A 21,545-nucleotide genomic window follows, 5' to 3' on the forward strand; every position below is an offset into this window, starting at 1 on the left:
AGCGGTCGTGGGCGATGGATGGGCCAGGCTGGCGGAAAGTTGCTGGAGTCTGGACCCGGGTGGGAGAGCGGGGTCAGACGCCCAGGATGGGCTGGGACTTGGGAGGAAAATGTCCAGCCTCTCTTCTTGGCCGGTTCCTTCGTGGGGAGAAAAGCCGCGGTATATAATTTAGGGTGGCGGCAAGGAAACACGCCCAGTCGTTTGTGTGGGGGGGACAGGAGGCAGCGAGGCCAGAGTGCTCTTAATGCCTGCAAAGCCTGTAAACTTTGGGGGTTTGTCTGTGCCGCAGCAAAAGAATTTTCCATTCTTTTGAGCTGGAGCATGATGCCTGTGGCCTTTGCCCACATGTCTCCTCCAGAGGAAGGAAGCTGGGGACTTTCCTGGGGTGGTGGTTGGGGGTGTGGGGTCTGTGGGCCCAAAGTAAGGAGCTGTGGCCTCCTTCCCTTGGGAGTGGGGCATGGTCTCCAAAACGTGGGCTGTGTCTACAAAGTTTCCCTTCTGGGAACACAGCCCAGGCCCCTTGCTTTATTTAGCTTGGTGGAAAGGGTTTCTCCATCAGAGCCCTTTCTCAACAGCTGTGTGACTTAGGGCTTTGTTATGTTCCTTTTGACCTATCGGAACCTCTTTCTCTTTCCTTAAAGTGGGGCCACCAAAAATTGACCTAGCAAGGCAGTGGGGAGATGAAATGAGATAGCAGAGATCAAGTACCTGAGGTAGCCCAGGCGCTGGTTCATGGTGAACAAGAGTCGCTCTCTGAGCCTGGGCATTGCAGAGTGTGCTGCCCTGGGAATATCGGAACTGCCCCACCCTGCTCCATCCAGTTCTTCATTGACAGGACCATCTAGGAGCAGCTGGTAGCAGCGGCTGGTTCCCTTCTCTAGTAACATTCTCAAAGATGAGGGTCTTTTATCACTTGTCCCCCGAGCCCTGATCAGCCACCACAGCTGTCACCTCTGCTTACGTGTGATTTGGACCTGAGTTACTGGACCCCTCAGTTTGAGAAGTTTTTGAAATTTGCTCTCCTTGGTGTCCAGTAAGATTCTATCCTCTAGAACTTTCTTCTCTTGCACTTCCCTGGTTCTGGGTCGTTGGTTGGGGCACTGGGCAAGGGGTCAGGAGTCACCTGTTTCTTTCTTTTCTTTTTGTGGTGCTGGGGATCGAACCCAGGGCCTTGTGCATGCAAGGCCAGCCCTCTACCAACTGGGCGATAGCCCAGCCCAGGGGTCACCTGTTCCCTTAGCCACCTACCTGGCCTGCCCTCTAAGCTGTTTCAGGGTGGTGACAAACACGTCAGTTTCCGAGCTGTCTTTAATCTTCCTTCCTGACCTCCCCCAGGGTGCTGGTCTTGACCCAGGCCAGGTCACCCTCCTGGTCCTTCCAGCAGAGACCACAGGTCTCTCCCTCACCCCAGTCCATGCCATCTGCAAGAGCAGAGAACTTTGTCCTCTCAAGCGAATCATCCACCTCTCGCCAGTTCCCCCTCCAGAGCCACAGCTGTCTCTCCGCAGGACAACAGCAAGAGCCTGCTGAGGCCACCTGCACCCTCCCCCTCCGGCCGGCCCCTGCAGCCAGCAGCGTGTTCCAAGTAGGATCCGAGGGGCCTCCCAGTTTCTGCTTAAAACAGCTGAAGCTTTCCCAGTACCTGTCGCCGTGACTTAAAAGCCTCTGAGCTGAATGGCCCCCACCTTTCCCCGCCTCATCTCCTACCCTTCCTGGACCCCTCTGATCCTACCAAGATTGCTCCTGCCCCCGCTGGCCCCACCTCCTGGAATCCTGGCTCAGCTGCCACCTGTGAATGATTGGGGACCAGGGAAGGGCGAACTGGGGCCGGAGAGGGGTGTCTGGAGGCCCTTCATGCTTTCCTCTAGATATTTCCAGATTTTCCAGATTTTCCAGATTCATAGCAGGGGTGGAGCAAGGTTCCCCTAGCTTGCAGGACCAAGTGGCATCATCTCATGGCAGACGGCTGGCTCGTGGGGCCATGAGCTACAGTGATACTGGGACTTGGGCTAAAGCATGTACTGCTGGCGTGAGAACCTCTGGGGTGCTCTTTCCCTGGGCGTGGCAACTGGTAGTGGGCGGGATGTGTCTGCTTCTGCCAGGCTATGTCCTTGCCTTGTCCCTGAGTGAGTCCTGATGGCCCACGGTGGCCCCACAGTGTGAGTGGCAATAGACCTTTGTTGTTTTGAACCGCTGAGATCTGGGGGTTTTTGTTATTGTGGCACAACCTGTCCTCTCCTGACTTCTACGGGGACTAGCTAGCAGTCTAGGCCGAGTGACAGGTAGTGCCCGTGCTGTTCATGAATAGAAGGAAGGACAGTGACTGGGAAGCAGCCGTGGGACCTTTTTAATGTACAAAACTGAGCCTATCGATTCCTGCCCAAAGACCTTTAAGGACTGCGGCTGCCACGAGGAGGAAGACAGAGTCCTTGCTGTGCCCTCCAGTCCCTGTGGGGACACTGCCTTGCGATCTCCCCTTTGCCATGCTCAGCCTACATTCCTTGCTGTCCCCTCTGTCCTGTCACATTCCACCACTGTCCTGATGAGGCCTCCCCTTCCCTCTCCACTCACTTCAGGGAAGCCTCCGATGGCTGGCCCCCAGTTCCTCCTCTGCCGGGCTCACCCCCCTCTCCTTTGAACACCCGTCTCTGGGGAATCTTCCCTTTCTTGGTGAGGCTGTTTGGTTGCAGTCCTGTTCCTCATCAGGTCCTAGCTCTGTGACAGTTGGCTCGAGCCATGCAGAGTTCTGATCTGATGGCGCCTCTGTGAATACCCCCGTGGACGGGGGACTCCCCCTGTGCTGGGGTTTGGGATGGAAGAGTGGCAGCCACTTCCCTCTGCGGGCTGGTGTCGGACGACGCAGACCAAGTCATTGGCTTGTAGAGTAACGATGATAAGCTCCCCCTCCTTACAGGTGTGGAAGTTCCAGGAGGGTGACAGGGTGAGATTTAATGGCCCTTACGGTCTCTGCTGATCTGGAGATTCTAGGATTCAGAGGAAGGTCTGTGGAGCAGGAGACCCGGGGTGAAGACAATGGTGATGGCAGATGCTGTTTATCAAGGGCTTTTGTGGTTAGATCCGGTACTAAGCATGTCACGGACCATATTAGTCATTTAATAACAAAATACCAGAGACTGGGTGCTTTGTAGAGAAAAGAGGTTTATTTAGTTCGTAGTTTTGGAGCCTGGCATGGCCCTGTGGTGAGGGCTTCCTTGGCTGCATCATCTCATGGCAGACGGCAGCGTGGCAAGGGCGTGGGAGAGCAGGAGGCCACACAGCAAGACAGGGAGCCAGAGCGTGAAGGGCCAGGCTGGCTCTTGTCACAATTAGAACTCCTGTCCCTCGAAATAACTAACCAGGTCCCTCGAGAATCACATCCGTTCCTTCCAGGGACAGTGCCCTCAGGGCCCCAGTGACCGCTACCTCTTCAGGTCACTGCCCCATGGAGGACCAGGCTTTCAACAAATGGGCCCATGGGGGCGGGACATGTTCAAACCAGAGCCCCCCAGCACACGCCCTCTGTGGACACCAGTGTGCGAGGAGGCAGATGTGGGAACGGAGGCTCCAAGAGGTGAGGTGAGGGCCCAGGGCCAGCAGCACAGTCAGCACTGGAACCTTGGCTCTCTGATGTGACCTCCTGAGGGACGCCCTCCTGCAGTGGGGCAGAGCACCCAGAGCCCCTGGGGAGAGGCCCTTTGGGATGGTGTGGGGCTGGAAGTCCTCTGTGGTCAACCGGACACTGGGCTTCCAGCAGAGGGGCTCCGGGCTCTGAGGCTCTGGGGCCCTGGGGACAGGGCTGGTCCAAAGCCAAGGGTGCACCCCTCCTCCCTGCAGGAGTCCCCGGGGGGGCCCTGTGCTCAGAGTGGGCCTGGGAGGGGCTTCCGGAGTTGGCCCAGGGCCATACGGGAAAACAAGCTGTGCAGAAAGAAAGAGAGGGAGAGAGAGAGAGAGAGAGAGAGAGAGGGAGAGAGGGAGAGAGAGAGAGAGCCATAAAGAAAAAGGAAACTGCTGTCAGTTTTGGAGCCTCCTCCCTCTTGCAGATGCACCTGGTGGAGAGGGGTGCAGCACCCCGGGCAGAGGCCCTGCAGGAGGGGCCTGGGGCTGGGCCGGTGTCATCCTGTCCCTCACGCCTTCCCCAGGTGGCCGTGCACCTGCGCAGTCACCAGTCAGGCCCCTGCAGCCCAGTCCTCACTCACAGGCCCCCACGATAGGCCACCACGCGCCCTTGTCCAGACAGGTCCGGGTCACACAGGGGGTGCAGGGAGACGCCGCTGATTCCAAGTCCAGTCGTGCCACCTCCTGAGCCTCGGTGGCCTAAGTGGAGAAGGAGGCCGTGTGGTCCCCACGTGGACGCTGCTGCGCAGGTGAAAAGTGAGCACCCTGAAGGCGTCGTGTGCAGGGAGCCACCAGCTCGTTACCCTGTTGCACATGTGCTGGGGGCTCCGCCTGCTGGGTCCTGTGCACTGTTCACATGAAAGTGACAAAACTGACAAACAGCCCAGTTACATTACAACAAAGGGAGACAGAAAATTCAAAACAAGTAAAACGCAGGCACGTTACATATGTGCCATACTGAGGAGGAGGAAGAGGCAGGAAGCAAGGGGAGGGCCCGTGAGAAAGGTCATGCAGGTAACCTGATGAGTGTCCCAGGGAGAGGGAGCAACCAGTGCAAAGGCCCTGGGGTAGGACCAGGATGAACGTGCTGCTCATGTTTTACTCCACTGTAGTCTTTCCAGGCTCCTCTCCCTCTGTCTCCCTTCACACACACTCTCCAGCCAAATAACCCACTTGAGCCTCAGAGGGTTTTATAAGGAGGAAGCAGATGTAGAAATAGATTCACATTCCAGAAAGCTGCCACAGCAGCCTAGGAGTGAGCCTGGAGGCAGGGAGGTCAGTTAGGAGGCTAATGCAATAGTAGGGGTAGAATACGAGAATGAGAATCTGGGAGTGGCCCCTTTTAACAGAGAGCAGTGTGCAGGGGACTTGGCTCTCCACTCTGACGGACAGAATGAATGGGGTGGGGCTCAGTCGGGGGGCCACAAATTTCCCAGAGTGTGCCTGGCTTCTGTTTCCCAGTGGCTGGGGAACCTCAAGTAAGGTCTGGCCTTGGGCTGGTCCTCTGGGGGGACGTGGGACTGAGAAGGGGCCAGGGAACGGTTTGGAGGGGTCAGAGCTGTGCCTTGCAGAGGGGGTGGGCCTGAGGCTCCACCCTGCTTCTGCTCTTGGCCCCGGGTGCCCGGATGAGAGGTGCCCTCCTGGTGGCTGCCCCTAAAGACAGTGTCAGCTCAGGGCTGCACGGCGGTCCCCAGAGACCCCCAGCCTTGCTTAAAGGTGACCTGGCCACACCTCCTCCCTCTCCACTGGCCTGAGATCAAGGCCAACCATTCAACCTCCCTAGGCCTCAGTTTCCTCTTCTGTAAATGGAGACAGTCTGTCCGTCCTGCCCACAGTCTGGGAAGGAAATGTTTCCCTCAGGGTTTTAGGACCCCGTTTCAGACACTGCTGTCTCTGGGGTGTGAAAAGCCGGAAGGAGCAGGAATCAGCCCCAGGTCCTTGACAACAGCCCCACAAATCGCTTCTGCATCATTTTAGGGAAAAGGAATCTAGGGCTCAGAGAGGTTAGGTGACCTTCAAGGTCACACAGCCATATTCTAATTTTTGTGGTCACGTTAAGAAAGCCACATTTGTAAAGCAGCCCTGGGGGACACCTTCCTGTGTTCCAGAGTTCCCACCAGGTTTCTAGGTGTTTTGAAAATGGCCTGTGATTTATTGGGTCTTAATTTACACAGAGGATTTCAAGGCCCTTTCCACACCGGAAGCTGGGAGGTCAAAACTTGGAGGCACGTTTGGACAGACCAGGAGCCTCCAGGGGATGGTACCAGGGGAGGGGAGTGGCGGTGGGGGCGGAGGCTGCCGACCACTTGTTGCCCAGCGCCAGCCTCTGAGCAGGGCTGGCTGCAGAGGCCTGGGGCACACCTGGGCCTCGAGACCTGCCAAGTCTCCTGAGGCCTCTCCTTCCTGCTTCTCCCCCCCGCCCCAGCTGACCCATAAGGCACTTCAGGAGAGTCCTCCAGCTTCTGCCAGAACCTGCATCCTGAGCCTGGAGTCCGGCAGGCAGCCCCTCCCATGACCCCATCGCACAGCTGAGGAAACTGAGGCTGGAGAGAGGGGACTTGCTGGGGGCCATATGTGCAGAGCGTGCACAAGCCAAAGTCCCGGCCCGTGTCTAGCGTCCCTTCCTCTGCTCCCGAGTCCAGCTCCTCCTGGAAGCAGAGCCGCGTGGGGACCTACAGGGCCTTTGGCTTTGTGTCTGTCCCGTCTCCAGACAGTTATCTGGCTGGCGCTCAGCCTGCGGAGGGATGGCAGCAGTCCCCGCCGTGGGGCTGGAAGGAGCTCGGGGAGGAGCTGGGGTGGCCACCAGGAGGCCGCGGTCCCACACTCAGGCGATTGGAGGCCAGAGCGGCAGGAGCGGCAGACTGCCTGGGTCATCAAGCTGGGCTGCTGTGGATGTCACTGAGCAGTAAATATGGAGCCGCCCCCACAGTGCCAGCTCTCCCAGGGTGATTTCTCCACCATCTCACTTTCCCCAAGGGAAGGAGTGAGAGCCTGGAGGATCGGCCGCCTGCTGCCCGGGGAGGGAGCGGCCAGGATGGAGGGGCCAGGACGCAGGGGCGGAGGAGCAGCCTGCCAGACCCCTGGCCCCGGCAGGGAGAGACCCTTTCATGGGGCCAGGACCTGGGACCCCGCAGGCTGGACTCCGCATTGTCACCACCCAAGGTACAGAGCGAGGGCTGCAGGGGGCGTGGGCGCTCCTGACCTACGCTGCCCCTCACTGCTCCGACCAACCCAGCAGGTGGCGTTGAGCGTGTGGGCATGTGCACGTGTGTGTAAGTGTGTGCGTATACCCGTGTGTGTGTGTGTGTGTATACCCGTGTGTGCGCGTGTGCGTGTACTCCCGTGTGTGTGCGTGTACTCCCGTGCACAAGCAAGGTGCCCCTCAGGCCAGCTGGTTGCAGAGGGAAGGGCAGCCATCAGGGCTGGCATTTGCGGAGGCTCAAGGTGTCCCAGGGAGGGGACAGGGAAAGGAAGGAGAAGCTCCATACTCTGCGCGAGGAGGCCAAGTCCTCAGAGGAAGCCAGCCCGCCTGGCCCAGCCCAGATCCACCCAAGACAAGAGTGGGGTCTTGGGAAGAAGGCGTGAGGGAGGGGGCCCAGGAGGAGTCCCCACACGGGCTCCCCGGCCTCTAAGAGACGTTGGTGACACCCCGGCCTCAAGGAGGCTCACAGGTGCCATGACCCTGCCAGACCGCGTCTGGTAACCTTTCTACAGAGGCGAAATCGAGGCCCAGAGAAGTGAAGTGACTTTCCCAAGGTTGCACAGCCCTGGAGGACCGAGCCAGGTTGCTGCCTCTTACCGCCAACAGTGAGCGGCACCACGCGGCACCCGTGCTGCTGGAGTGTGGACTGGAGAAGTTGCAGCACCCCGACTTCTGCCCCTGGGGTGCTGGGCCATACAGAGGAAGTGCAGGATGTGGGCCCGTGTGCCTCCAGCCGGTGCCCCTGTGTCTCTAGGTGTGCACGCCTGAGAATGGGCGCCCAGCACAGGCCGTGCTCCAGGCTGGTAGGGACCTTCCTGCCCAGTGTCGGGGTGAAGGTGTTAGTGGAGCGTCTCCAGGACGTGTGCCCACACTCAGGCTCCTCTGGGTGCCAGGAGCACGGGGCCTCCAGCGCCCAGGAGAGCAGAGAGCTTGCTCCACGCCCCCTGCGAGCTGCGCCCCGAGACAGGTGCAGACGCCGAGGGAGCCGAGCGTCGAGGAGCTCCTACTTGACGTCAGCCGTCAGTTTTATTGTGTTTCACAAAGCATCCGTGCGTGGGCAACAGATCCGAGAACTTAAAACAGTCTCCACCACAAGCAGTTCGAGCAGCCCTTGCCCCGATGCTGCTGGCCATGGGGGGGGGCAGGGAGCAGGGCACCTACCAGGGCACGGAGGTGGGGAGGTAGGAGGGCGAGGTGCCCTCCCAGAGGAGCAGGAGGAGCCGCCTGCTGTGAGGAGGAGGAGAGGTGGCTGGGGGGGAGGGAAGGCATCTGGGGACAGTGGTCCAAAGGCAGGCAGCCGGGACGAGGCTCTGGGAATGGCGGGAGTTTGGAGGAGAGCAGGTGCCGATGGTCCAGGAAAGGCGGCTTAGGCCACACTGGGAGGGCCTTGGGTGCCACTAGGTGAGGATGGGACTCTGCCTTGGAGGCCCTGGGAAGCCATGGATACTTCCTAAGCAGGGGAGAGAGACGGCTAGGTTTGGGAATTCTGTCCGGATAGCAGCATCACGCTCAGGGTGGGAAACATGGTGATCTAAAGGACCAAAGGGGCCAGGTTGGTGTCCCTCAGGGTGCCGTCAGAGGGATGCTTCTTGAGCCAGTGGATGATTGCTGGTGAGAGGTCCCTTCCTGTCCGGTGAGTCAGTGCTGGCTGCACAGGCAGGCGGCCTCTGGGGTGGGCCAGGCAGCTTCCAGGCTGTCCCAGCCACGGGTTGGCACCTGGGTGGTGAGCTGGCCACGGCAGCCCATCTGTCCCCACTGTCCCATCCCACCAGGGCTGCAGGAGCGTGGACTGGGTGCTGCCAGCAGGTGTCCCGTTGCAGTCTGGGCACATCGGAGCCATGCTGGTGTGGCAGGAGGAGGGGGGGCTGTGGTCAGGGCCTAAGGTCAGGGGCTTGGCCAAGCACTGCTCTCCAGTGGCAGGGGGTCTGTGTGGGAGATGAGTGGTGGCTGGTGGCCTGAGTCGGCTTCCTTCAAGGTCCCTCCAGGGGCCAGGGCTGGGATCTGCGTCAGTGGCCTCAGAGGTCAGCAAGCCCCTGGTGGGGCAGGGAGGACGGTTCTCGTCCAGCCTGGGCCAGCCATGGAGCAGCAGGGCAGCCTCTGGGCACCATGGCCCTTGGTTCCCCCCAGAGGAGCCAGCGCGCCCTGTCCCCAGGCTCCTGGGGACAGACCAAGGCGTGGCTGGGCCTGCGTGTGGCCACAAGTCCACAGAGAGTGGGGCCCATGGGGAGCCGGGGAGCACTCTGCGGCCCCAGCTGCACCGCTCCCCTGGGGCCCGTCTGGGTGGCCCAGCCTTGTCCCCCTGCAGCTCTGGGCAGGCGGCGGGCTGGCTGCTGTTCAGCAGGGGCTCTGGGGCGAGGTTCTGCACCACAGGACTGGCAGCCATTCCTTGCCGGTCCTGGCCCTGGCTTCATGGCCAGCCGGGTAGGAGTCGCCGAGAAGCCTGGGCTTTAACTGTGGCCCCGGTGGTGCGTGGTGACTGGCAGCTTGAGCCCTCCACCCTCTGTGCCCGTGGGTCCACTCAGGACTCAGAGCTGGCTGTGGGTCAGGCCGGCTCGGAGCCCGTCTCAGGGTCCCCCAGGCTGGCACTTTTCCTCACGAGTGCCAGGGGACCTGCTTACTTCTTGGTGGCCCCTCTCCCCAGAGGACACCATGAGCCTGTGGGTGTGGCTCAGGCTCCCTTCTTAGGGACACATCTGATTGAATCCCCCGAGGCCGTGTCCAGAGTTCAAGGGCACCGTCCACCGTTTGCTGTTGTCACAGCCTGTCTCTGCTGCTCCTGGTGACTGAGTCCTTCCTCTCCTCCGGTGCCTTCCCAGTTCTGTGCCCTGCTCCTGCCCCAGATCCCGGCTGGCTGGCTGGCTTCCAGAGGCCCCTCCCCCAGTTTCAGGTAGAAATCAGACTCTTTGGTGGCACCTGCCAGCGGTTCCCTTGCCCTCCCCGAGTGCCCGCCCTGGGTCCAGGCCAGCGGCCAAGAAAGTCTGCACTGCCCTTGGGCTCGCCCCGTCTCCCTGGCCCTTCCTCTGCCTGAGAGTTCCTTGGCCTGCGGCCTCGGCCAGAAGCAGGTCTTCCTGGCCGCCCTGGGCCCTGGACCTGCGGCCAGCCTGGGGCTCCGCCCTTGCCGCCGCCTGGCCTCAGTGCCCCGGGTGCGAAGAACGGGGCAGGGCCTGTCGTGCGGGGACAGCGGCACGGTCCACAGGAGGCCACGCAGGTGTTGCTCGCTGTGTCCTCACGGGGCGGGCAGGGGCCTCCCCAGGCCCGTTGGCAGTGAGCACAGTGACCTTGGCAAGGTCTCGAGGGAGTCAGGGCGGGCTGGGCTCACTCCTGACCCTGCAGCTGTCTGGGTGCAGTGACGTCGCTGACCTCTGCCCGTGACGTGGTCAGGGCCAGTTCCCGACTGGGGTCAGGTCTGTGGGACTCACGGGTTCTGCCTGAGTCGGGGTCTGGGCTTGTCACAGCTGGGCCACTGCGAGGAGGCAGCCCGGGAGCACTTCCTGTCCCTGTCCCTGTCCCCTTTCTTCCGCCTCCTCCCTGGTTCCTGCCTCTGTGCAGAGTCCCCCTGGAGACGTGGCCCGGGCCAGGAGCACCCCTGGAGCTGGGCATTCGTCCAGGGACCAGGGGGTGCTGGGGTCCCTGGGGAGGCTGGACGGGGGTGGCTGCCGGGGCACCTCTGACGGCCCAAGACACTCCCTTTGAGTCACGGGGGGACCTCGTGCTGCCCCCTCCTTCTCCCCTATCCGTGGGTTGGAATGAGGGTCGCCCCTGTCTCCCCAGCAACACTCCTGAGGCTCAGCAGGGCCCCGAGTCCCTGTCCCCGCAGTGACTGAATTTCTCTGATCCCCAACTCCAATATAGATCGGCTTCCCCAGCAGCTCTGGTCTCTTTAATCTTGTTGCACTAAGTTTTAGTTATCCAAAGAAGAAACTAGTGCACACGTGTGTGTGTGTGTGTGTGTGTGTATGGACACGTACGTGTACGTGTGTGTATTTACCGTTATTACTGCTGTGCCACGAAGGGGACCCGGGCCTGCTGCATGCGAGGCCAGCACTCTGCTTACTGAGCCGCATCCCCAGCCCTACACAAGTATGTTTTTGCCACACATAAAAAAATCAAATTTTAACAAAGCCTTCCTTGGCCACCACGACACTGAGATGACCTCATGGAGTGAAACCTCATCGTCATTACTTGGGTATATCCTCGAGATCTTTTTCTGTGCACTGACACGCATGACCTAAAGGAGTAATGTTCCTGTGTGTGTGTGTGTGTGTGTGTGTGTGTGGACAAATGGTTTCATGTCATCCAGGTTATTCTGAAAATTGCTTTTTTACTTAGCATTCCCTTTCCATGGCAAGAGAATCTAACTAAGGTTTTGCATAAAGAGCAACCGTGATTAGTTCTTTACTGATACAAGCTGGTTTTGGAGTGACTCATCATTCAGCCGTTCCCCTCCTGCTGGACATGTAGGTTAGTTGTGATTTTTTCCAAGCGCCTCCTTGGACATGTCTGGAGTTGCTACTGCTTGGTTTCAGGAGCCAGTTACAGTTTTTAAAATATTGTGCAATATTTAAAATCTGTCACCTGAGAGTTTCCCCAGAGCCAAATGCCTTCCGTGGGTCCCCGAGACTCCTGGAGGCCCCTTTAGAGCCAGAGAAGCTCTGCGTCCCCGCTGCTTGCCCCTCCCCCGCCCCTCCCTACGAGGCGGGAAACAGGGGCCCTGGAGCCCTCTCTCCCCCACTCTGGGGTTTTCTGTCCTTGCTTAAAGCCACTGTTCCAGGGGAGGGGGACCCTGGAATCAGAAGGCCTTGGTCCAATCCTGGCTCAGCTGCTCCCTGACTGTGTGTCTGGGAAAGTGACACAACCTCTCTGTGGCATGGAGCCCTGTCCCAGGGCTGCCGTGGGAGGCAGCACCCATATAGCACCCAGTGCCGGGCCCCCTCCCAGGCTCTCTTCTCTGTACCACCCGTCCCCACCTCACTGGGACAGTCCGTTGGCCGCCTCTTGGCCCAGGGCTTTGTGACAGCTTCGTCCTGCTGTCCCCTGGCATCCCACAGGAGGCTGCTGCCCAGAATGCGGTGGGCGATCGGATTTCCACCCTGCTTGGCCCTGACGGGTCTGGCCCGGGGCCCATGCGGAGGGAAAGAGGTCATCCTAACCGTTTGCTCAGGCGAGGTGGCCAGGAGCCTGGTCACGTAACCCCACACCGGGAAGGTGGACCGGCTCTCAATGGGCCCTTGTGGCTGTGGATCTGATCTCCCTTGGCCTGCAGGATGGGCAGGAGAAGACAGCAGCCTGGGGTCAGCCTCTCCCGGAGCCGGGGTGTCCCTGGGCCACTCGGGTGGCCCAGCTGTGGGTCTGCCACTCGGCCTCGGGGCCACGGCTGCAGCTGGTTACTTACTTAAAGCTGCAGGGAGAGACCTTTGGCTGCTCTCTTCCACCTGCTTCAGGAGCTTTTTTGTTTTCGTGGCCAAAATTCCCGGCCGGAGCGACTCAGAGCAGGGAAGGTTATTTGGGTCGTGTGTCAGAGGTCTCCGTCCCTAGATGGACAGTCCATGGCTGGAGCCCCAGGTGGGCAGCCAACAGGAAAGGAAACAGGGGTTCAGGGGGGGGCCACGGGAAGACGCACCCCCCAGCCCTGGTGACCCACCTCCGCCCGCCCCGCCTCCCTACATCCCCCCGGGTTGGTGGGTCCCGGCTGGTTCCGCAGGGACAGCTCTGCCACTCCAGACTCTTCACGTCTGGACGCACCCCTGCCAGCCCAGAAGCTTTCGGGGGACACTGCGTATCCAATCCACCCCACTCGTCCCCCCGGGTTCCAGGACACCGTCCGCCTTGGTCAAGGAGCGCCTCGCCACCCCCGTGACACAGGCAGGGGCAGAGTCTGAGGTCTAGGAGGTGGACAGACTCCCCAGGCCACACAGGTAGCCGCCGGCAGGCTGGGAAAGGCCCCTGCCATCTGGCTCCCCGAGTGCTGGTCTTGGCGGAGGCGGCTGGCTGGGCAGCCCTGCTGGCCTCTTGCTGTGGCGTGTGGTCAGGGAGCACGAGGGCGGGGTTAGTTCCTAAGAGGCGAGAAGTGCCTGCTGGCCAGGCCCAGCCCCTGCCCAGCCCCAGCCACAGGCCCTCTCGGTGGCCGAGGTGGCCGGCGGAGAGCAGCTGCCTCGGCCGAGGCCCATCCGCCCTGCTGGGAGGCCCTGGCTGCCGAGCCCATGCTCTGGTGTGGGAAGAGGCCGCAGCCCCCGGGGGGACTCCAGGGCCTTCCCTGCAAGGCAGGACAGCAGCCATCCCAGGGCTCATTTTAAACTGAGAAAGTGGGTCGCACAAGGCCAGGAGCTGTCTGTGCTGGTGGGCGGCAGGGGCCACTCAACTGTCCTGAGGGCCTCGCCCACCTGCTGCTGGCTTGCGGGGAAGACCTCGGCCTGACCAGCTGTCAGAGGCTGTGCGCTGGGTCTGGCTCCATGACAACCGTTGGTGTTTCCTGAGCACTTACTACGTGCCATTCCACGTCCTGGGCGTTTCACTCAGTCCTCAGAGTAACCTGGTGAGACAGATGCCATTATCACCGTTCATCTTAGAGCTGGAGAAACTGAGTCCCAGGAAGGCTAAGTGACCTCCCGAGGTCATGCAGGACGGAGCAGGGACACTAATCATGGCATCGTGCTTGCTGAGCTTGCGTGGGAGCCGCTTGGCTCCCCTGGAGGCCGGGAGGGTGGCGTGTTCCTGTGGCTCCTGCCGTCCGCCCTGACCGGTGCTCTGTTGACCTGTTAATAAACGGTTGCCCGCGAGGAGCTGGTGAGGGGGACTCTGGGCCTCGACGTCTCCCTGGACCTCTGGATGTGGGTTTGAAGGGAGGGTTTAGCGTGATGCTATCTGAAGATGCTCTGCCTGGGACTTGGCGACGGCAGCTGAGGTCACTGTGGAGACAGTGCCCCTGAACTGCGCTGACCGTGCCCTGGGGAGTGGCCGGTGCTGCCCCCAGCTGTCCACCAGGCTCAGTCGCTGGCCCTGGGGCGAGGTGGGGTGTTTTCTGTGTGGGTGGTGTGGAGTGCCCCCTGTGCTGGCCAGTCTCGGGCTTCCTCTGGGGGAAGCCAGGGAGGCAGGGGGCCGAGGGCAGGCAGGGGCCCTCGCAGGGACACACGAGTCTGCTTGGGAAGTTGAGCTCATCTTTAATGGGGTGCCTTGTTCCCTCCACAGTGGCCACATGTCTCCTGCAGATTCCAAAATGGGGGCAGGTGTCGTGGACAGCATCAGATGAGGGGGGACCTGTTGGTCTCAGGGAGCGACCTACCTCAGCTGCCCCTCCATGCAGGGGACCCCGGTCCCCACCCAGGTTTGCTCTTTATAAACGGCCCTGACAGCAGGCGCTCTGCAATGGGACAGTCCCAGCCTAGGCTCAGCCGCAGGTTCGCTGTGTGGCTTTGAGTGAGTCTCTCTCCCTCTCTGGCCTTGGTGTACCACCCTGTAATAGGAGGCCACGGGGGCTTGGTGGTCCCCACCATTCTCTCCCTCCTGCACGGGGTTGCAATGAGGTCTCAGGGCCAGACAGACACTTTCTTGGCACCTTTTGAAGATACCTGGATGCTGGGCACCCTCCGCCCCGCCTGTCGGGGTATTTGGGCATGGAGTCAAGAGCAGGCTCTGGTGCTAAGGGTCCTGAGACTGGAGAACACACACCAAGGGTGGCTGCGGGGTCCACCTCCTGGTGCCGTCTGGGCCAGGAGGCTGGGTCTGAACCCGGCACTGCCTCCTTTGGCTGTGCCCTGGCCTCTTGGGGCTCAGTTTCCCCACCTGGTAAACAGGCTAGTGGAGCCTTCCTCCCAGGGTTGGGGGAGGAGGGCCAGGCTGGTGGCAGGTCCCAGGGCTGCTCGGGAGCCTGGGAAGCTCCTGCAGGCGGCCACAGCCTGGAAGCCAAGTCCAGAAATAGAAGGCCCGAGTCGGAGGCCCCAGATGGCCAGGCTGCCCTGCAGCCCCGGGGCCGCGAGCTGGCAGCGCGGCCCTCCCTCCGGGATCCTGTCGGCATCAATCACTTGGTGGCCTTGGGGCTAATTTTACCTCCTTGGTTTTCATGAATCATTTCCCATCCGGGGGCGAGTGAGAGCAGGGAGACGGCTCTGCCAGCTGGTGCCCGGCGCCCGCCACAGTGGATCGCCCGCGCCCGGCCTGCTCGAGTACCTTCTGCAGGGCCCTCTGCAGAGCAGGGCGCGAGGGCCAGAGGCCCCAAGGGCTGGCTTCTTCCAGCCCGACCGGTGCCTCCTGGTTGGCATGACTTGACATAATGAGCCACCTCAGGTCCTGGGGGTGGCGCCTGGGCTGAGTCTAAGGAAGTGGGAATCGATGGCTCCACCCTGGTGGTCCTTAGAGTCTGTTTAGACCCCAGGGTGGAAGGGTTGGCAGAGAAGGCCCGGGCCCCTTTGGCCCAGCCCCAAGAGATTACATGAAGATTATAGTTTGTAGTCACAGAACACCAGGGCCAGCGGGGCCTAATGGAAACCCAAGCCTGACACCCCACTGGACAGATGGGTAAACTGAGGCTCAGAGGGAAAAGGATTTACAAGGTCAGTGCATCAGTGGAAGAGGTCAGACTGATATTCATTTGCTGATGGCTTACTCTTTACTTCTGATAACCCAACCTGACCCACATTATCTCCCTTTTATGGAGGGGCAACTGAAGGCACAGGAAGTGAAAACTTCCCTGTATTCCAGTCAGAAGTGGTAGAGCTGGGTTTGCACCCAGGAGCCCTGGACCTGCATTTCCCGACCTCTATGCGGAGCTGCGTCTTGCTGTGGATGCCTGGGCTGCCTTTGCTCCTGCCCTCACCTGCCCCATTCCCTCGGGGAGGGAGTCTCCAGGCTGCGGCTGAGCTGCACCTGAAGACTCCAACTCACCCGTCCGTCCTGAGCCCTGCCAGGTCCTGGGGGCTGAGGAGCAGCAGAGTAGGGACAGTCAAGGAGGCACTGAGACCCAAGATGGCACCAGCATGTCACCTGCGGCCAGCCTCTCAGGGGACAGCACCTGTGCAGCACTGCCACTCGGGTCACCAGCACAAATGGCCAGCCCGGGCAGGGGACACACAGGAATGACAGCTCCTGGAGACCTGGAGAGTGGGTGCCTCGCCGCCTGAGCAGGCCACCACCCAGCAAACTGTCCCTCTGCTCTGGTGCCTGCAAGGAGCTGCCACCCAAAGCCAAACAGCCACATTTTCACATGAAATCTTCTGTTTCTTCAAAATTGGCAAAAATAAAAACTGGAGAAAAGAACAGCCGCTGCACCACCCGCGCTTCCCTGCTCTGCGCCTCTCACGGGTGTCTCAGCTCGAGCCAGGTCTCATTGTGATTATCCCTCAGGGTGCCCACACAGGAACCCCACACTCCCTGCCCTGAAGAACTCTTTCTTCCCGTCCAGTTTGTCACCCACCACACCAGATTGCCAGTAGTGGCAAGAGTGGAGGCTCTGAGCTGGGCAGGTTCCAGATAGCTGCTGTGTAGCCTTGTTAAACTCACTTAGCCTCTCTGAGCCTCCATTTCCTATCTGAAAAAACAAAGCAAAAACTGTACTTGCCAGGTTGTTGACAGGATGAAATACAGTTTGACAGAACTCAGGTCAAGCAGAATTAGGCCAAAAAAAAAAAAAAAAAGGAATTTATGGATTCAGCACAAGTTCAGGAGGCTCTTGAGAGCTTCAGGCACAGTTGGATTCAGAGGCTCGTACCCCCTCATCAGGACTCAGTCCGTCCATCCTACTCTGCGTTCCTCTGTATGGCCCCTTCCTTGGCATGCTGTCGAGGGTGGTGGCACATGGCCGATTGCAAGCAGATCCATCCTATGTCCTATTCTTTCAGCAGTCCCTGTAGAAGGGGATTTTTCTCTCAGTAGATTCCCCCATCAGTTAGTAGGCCTCCCACCCTCCCCGAACCAGTTGCTATGGTGTCTGCGGGTACAAGCTGTGATGGGTTGGCCGCAGTCCCGCATCCACCCCTGCGGGGGACCATGCGGGCTCCCCAGGGACGACAGGGGCCTTGATGCCGGAAGGGGCAATGGGTGCCAGCCGACAAACCCAGAGACGTTCTACCATGGCTGCAAGACCCAGGAGAGCAGGGACCTTGGTCACCAGGGTGCCCAGCACTGAGGTTGGCACTCATAGAACTGGGACACACGTGGTGCTTGGATGCCACACACAGCCTGGTGTGGCCTTGGCCCGCCCCCTCTTTCGAGCCCCGCCCACCCCAGCCATGCCCATCTCCCTCANATTTCCCTCAAACCCCGCCCACCCTCCCAGCCACGCCTACCTCCTTCCTTGAGCACAGGTCACCTCCTGGGCCATGTGGGCACTCTGCAGAGCCTCCTCCATGTTGGGGTTGTCACCTCGGCTGAAGAAGCCCCAGAACTGTGTTCCCAGATGTGGCTTTGGGGGTTATAACCATTAGGACCACATCACCCCGTGTTCACAGGACTCCTCCCGCGCGGTTTCGTCCTCCAGCGCTTGGGGCCCACCGGTCAGGCTGCTGCTCGGTCTCTTGAGACTCGTTCCCTCAGCTGTAGAAAGGGTCGCAGGGGAGAGAAGAGCGCAGAGGGCCGTGCAGGTTCCAGTCAAGGTCTGGGTTGGTTGCACCGCGCGAGCCTGGCCATGCATACGGGATGGTGCCTAATGAATGCTGAATGAATGACCCTGTGCGTGTGCGTGCACGTAGGAATCACCGAGGGATCCCCGGGTGGGTGCCAACGTGGTTAACATTCAAAGGTTGCCCTATCCCCAAGTCTCAGGGGAGGACGCGAGGGGACCCATCAGTGCTCTGCATACAGTGGGTTGCGAGGCCCCTGGAGAACTCAGGGCCAAGGGCTCCACACCTTTTGTAGCAAGCAGAGATCAGACCGACGCCCCTTCTCCAGGAACTCAGCAGTTGTGATGGTCACACTGCAGTCACTTGGCCTGCTTAGTGACGAGGTAACTAGCAGCGGAAGCGGCTCAGAAGATGGAGAGGGCTTACAGTTTGATCTGCCCAGCCAGGGCTGCTATGCTGCTCAGGACGAATGGCAGGCTGTCCCCTTCTCTCCCACCCCACACGCCTGCGTGTGCGTGGCTTGACTGAAGATGGTGGTGGGCTGCCTGCCTGACAGGTGTTGATGTCCTTGGGGATGTGGCCTCCAGCAGCTTGTGATTTAGGCCAGCTCCTCAAACTTTTATGTGCCTGTGAATCCCTGACTCACTGGGCGCAGCTCAGGATGCTGTGTTCCCACACCCTCCCTGCAGTGCCAGCGCAGCGGGTCCAGGGACCACACTTTGAGAAGCAAGGGGTCAGAGCTCACGTTTCCTCCAGCCCCAAGCCCTCCTTGTCCCCTAGGAGCCCAGGAGTGACTGGGAGCCTGGAGATGGCTGAGGCTCTCCTTCCTCCTTAGCAGTACGGGGTAAGGAGCTGGATCACCCGGAGGACATGCGCAAGCCCAGGAGTGGCCAGGAGATAGTTGGGATGATCCTCTCACGAACCCATGTGTCCAGACCTGGATTAGTTGTGACCCTCCTGCCCTCTGCAAATGTGGCCTCCCTGGGCCCCAGGCAGCCTCAGTCCAGACGCCCTCCACCCTGCAGCCTGCCTCTGACCCTCCACAGGCCACACCCCCTGCTCCCGATTCTGAGTTGGTTGTGGCTGATCTGGTGCTTAGGATTCTGGGGTCAGGTGGTCATCAGGGAATTTGTCTGGACATCAGGGTCCCCTCACAGGAATAGCAGGTGGTTGAAAGACCCCCGCCCCCCCCCCCACCCCACACACACACTGCTGGCATGACACCGTCAGGGGCAGGAGGAGCCTGGGACTTGTTTTTTTTTTTGTACCAGGGATTGAACTCAGGGGCACTGGACCACTGAGCCACATCCCCATCCCTATTTAGGGACAGGGTCTCACTAAGTTGCTTAGCGCCTCCCTGATGCTGAGGCTGGCTTTGAACTTGCAATCCTCCTGTCTCAGCCTCCCGAGCCGTTGGGATTAGCCACACCCAGTTGGGACTTGTTTTTAAAACTGGTAGTGCTAATAAGTTTTTTATTATGTAAAAAAGATAGAAGAGACAGTCAACTTCCCCGTATGTCACCCATCCTCAATCATTAATCACTCCTGGGCATCACTAGTGTATTTTTTAAGTCAGAAGTGTCTGATGGGAAGCTACTCTCCTTCCCTGGCATGAGCAGACAATGTCACTGCCTAGAGCTACTTGGAGCATATACAAATCCCTAGAAATATGCATGCCTTTTATTTTTGTGGTGCTGGGGACAGAGCCCAGGGGCACATTCTTGCTAGACCAAGCACTCTGCCACCACACCACACCCCTGCCCTGTCCTTTCATATTTGATGCAGCCAGGATGTGTTGATTTTCTTTTCTATAACTTGCTCTGTGCTAGACACAGCTCTAAGTATATTACAGATATCTCATTTATTTCTCATAACCTGATCTTACTTGTAGGTGCTATTAATGCCCCCAGGCACAGAGAGGTTAAGCAACTCCCCCAGCATCACACAGATGGTAAATGACACAGCTGGAAGTTGGACCAGGCAGCCCAGCTCCAGAATCCATGTCCTTTGGCACCAGGGTCTGCTGCCTCTCAAATTAGGCGTCCATTCCTGACTTGGATTTTGTTTTTGCCACCACTAGCGTCGTCCACGCCACCACCGTTCTCGGTGTCTGCTTCGTAGCAGGCGCTGCTCTGGCGGCCAGGATGCAGCAGTGAAGGAAGTGAAAGGGCCTCGTCGCCCCCTCCCCCCACAGAGTGGACATCCTAACTGGGACCCAGGCAGCTAATGACAGAAATGAATGCTGTGGGAGGCTGCCGGCCGTGCACGTTCTGGAGGAGGGAACAGGCAGGGCAAGGCTCTTGCTGGAGATGGGGCCGGGCAGCCCCTGTGGCTTGGGGGAGTGGTGCAGGGTGGGGGCAGGAAGAGACGCAGAGGCCATGGAGCTGGCCCTGCTAGCCGAGCACTGCAGTTTAGACGTTTGCTGTGTGGACGATGCACCCTGGGGGTTTCGAGCAGGTGCGGGGGGTTGGGGGGGGGCGCCCTGATCTGTCTTATGCTGTAACAGGTTCAAGTTCACCCTGGTGGGGGAGGGGCAAGGAGTGGACAGTGGAGTGGGTCACACCCTTGAGCAAGAGAGAGGCCATGGCAGCTGGGGCCAGGGTGGGGAAGGGGCTTGGGTTTGTTCTGGGGCTTCCTGCTTGGACACAGCCGCCCCCACACCCTGATGGACACATTGGACACGTCGGTTGCTTCCCCTCCGGCCATCCCAGTCGATGTTGCAGTGACCACTCTTGCACAGAGTGGAGAAAGTTCTACAAGCAAAATGGCAGGATTGAAGCTTAGGAGCAGTTTTTAGAAAGCCCCCAGTGCCAAACTGCTGTCCCTCGAGGTCGCAGGTTTCACTCAGAGAGTGGCAGGCCCTTGGTGGTGGGTGGCTGGTCTGGAAGCTGCTGCCAACCCCAGCCTGCCCCCTCAGAGGCCAGGGTACCACGGGGCTGACACGGGGCCAGCTGGAGGGGGCCTTTGGTGGAACTGGAACCTGTGGCTCGTGGCTGCAGTCACTGCAGGCCTGTGCCAGGCTCGGGAAGAGGCTCGGGCGGCGCAGAGGCAGGGCAACCTTAGGACCTGCGGATCCCCCGCTGCACCCCGGGGGTGAGTCTGGCCTCAGAGATGTTCCCAGAACCCAGCGGTTCTCTGATCCTCAGGCCCCAGTCGTGTCCAGCAAATTCAGTTCGACTCTGACTCGGACCCACCAGAGTCAGCACAGAACCCATAGGTTCAGGGCTCGGTGAGGCAAGACCGTCCCCCCTCAGATGCTAGTCTCAAATCCCGGTCACCGGTACTTCTCGCTGATACATATCGGGGTTCCCACCACCCCTCCCCACTGGGATGACCTGCAGAACGAGGGCGATGCTTTACCTACTCTTCTTGGCTACATAAAGGATACACTTGGGAGCAGCCAAATGGGAGAGCTCACAGGCCGGGTGAGGTGCTGCCGTCCAGCACCATCCAGTGGGGTCTGAAGCCGTCCGTGAGATTTTATGGAGCTTCATCTCCAGTCCCTCCTCACCTACCCAGAGGTCAGTGGGTGGGGCTGGTGACCAGTCCCACCCTGGAGCTACCTGGAGCCCCAGCCTCAGTCACCGCATTAGCATAAACTCAGGTGTGCTCCCAGAGCCTCCCGATGGCAACGCACTGATGGCTAGGTTACTGCAAGGGTTTGGGGAGCCCTGCTTCAAGACCCAGGAAGACCAAATATGATTCCTATCTTTGCCCCTCCCAAGCCCCCTGCTCTGATGGCCATCTTAAGGGTGCCTGCTGCCGAGGCCTCTGTGGGGTGGCCGCCTGCGCTGTCTCACTGAAGTCACACAAGCCCTTACCTCCCTCTGCTGGGTCTAAGCAGGTCTCGTGCCTGCCCTGGGAGGGGTCCCTGTGCTGCCTGGTTGAAGGCCACGGTCCTGATGCCGTCACTGGAGAGGGAGGTGGTTTATTCTGACCTCCTGAACTGGGGGAGGCCCGGCTGCGCCTGGACCCCAGGCTGTCCTGAGAGCGGAGGCCCCCGGCAGGGCCCACGGGAGAGGCAGAGCTTCACAGCTCACAGGCCTTTACCTGGCATCCTCTGGCCCCCTGGTATCAGCCTTGTCAACGGTGGAGTCCACAGATGGCGTGTTAAGAGCACTGCAGGAGGACCCTCGTGGGAGACTGTCCCCTGCCCCGGCCAGCGGCCCTGCTGAGGC

The 21,545-nt window shown here is 60.0% G+C and overlaps 1 protein-coding gene across 1 annotated transcript in view; it reads left to right on the forward strand.

The window, feature by feature from the left end:
* The first annotated feature begins 413 nt into the window (after positions 1-413).
* Positions 414-21,545, forward strand: part of Prdm11 (PR/SET domain 11) — a 74,649-nt gene continuing 53,517 nt past the window's right edge. Inside the window, exon 1 of the mRNA XM_048788214.1 lies at positions 414-6,777. The gene's annotated coding sequence lies outside the window, so the exon portion shown is untranslated. The remainder of the gene's footprint in view (positions 6,778-21,545) is intronic.

The sequence above is a fragment of the Marmota marmota genome, unplaced genomic scaffold (genome assembly GCF_001458135.2).
Source record: "Marmota marmota marmota unplaced genomic scaffold, marMar, whole genome shotgun sequence".
Classification (NCBI taxonomy): Eukaryota; Metazoa; Chordata; class Mammalia; order Rodentia; family Sciuridae; genus Marmota; species Marmota marmota.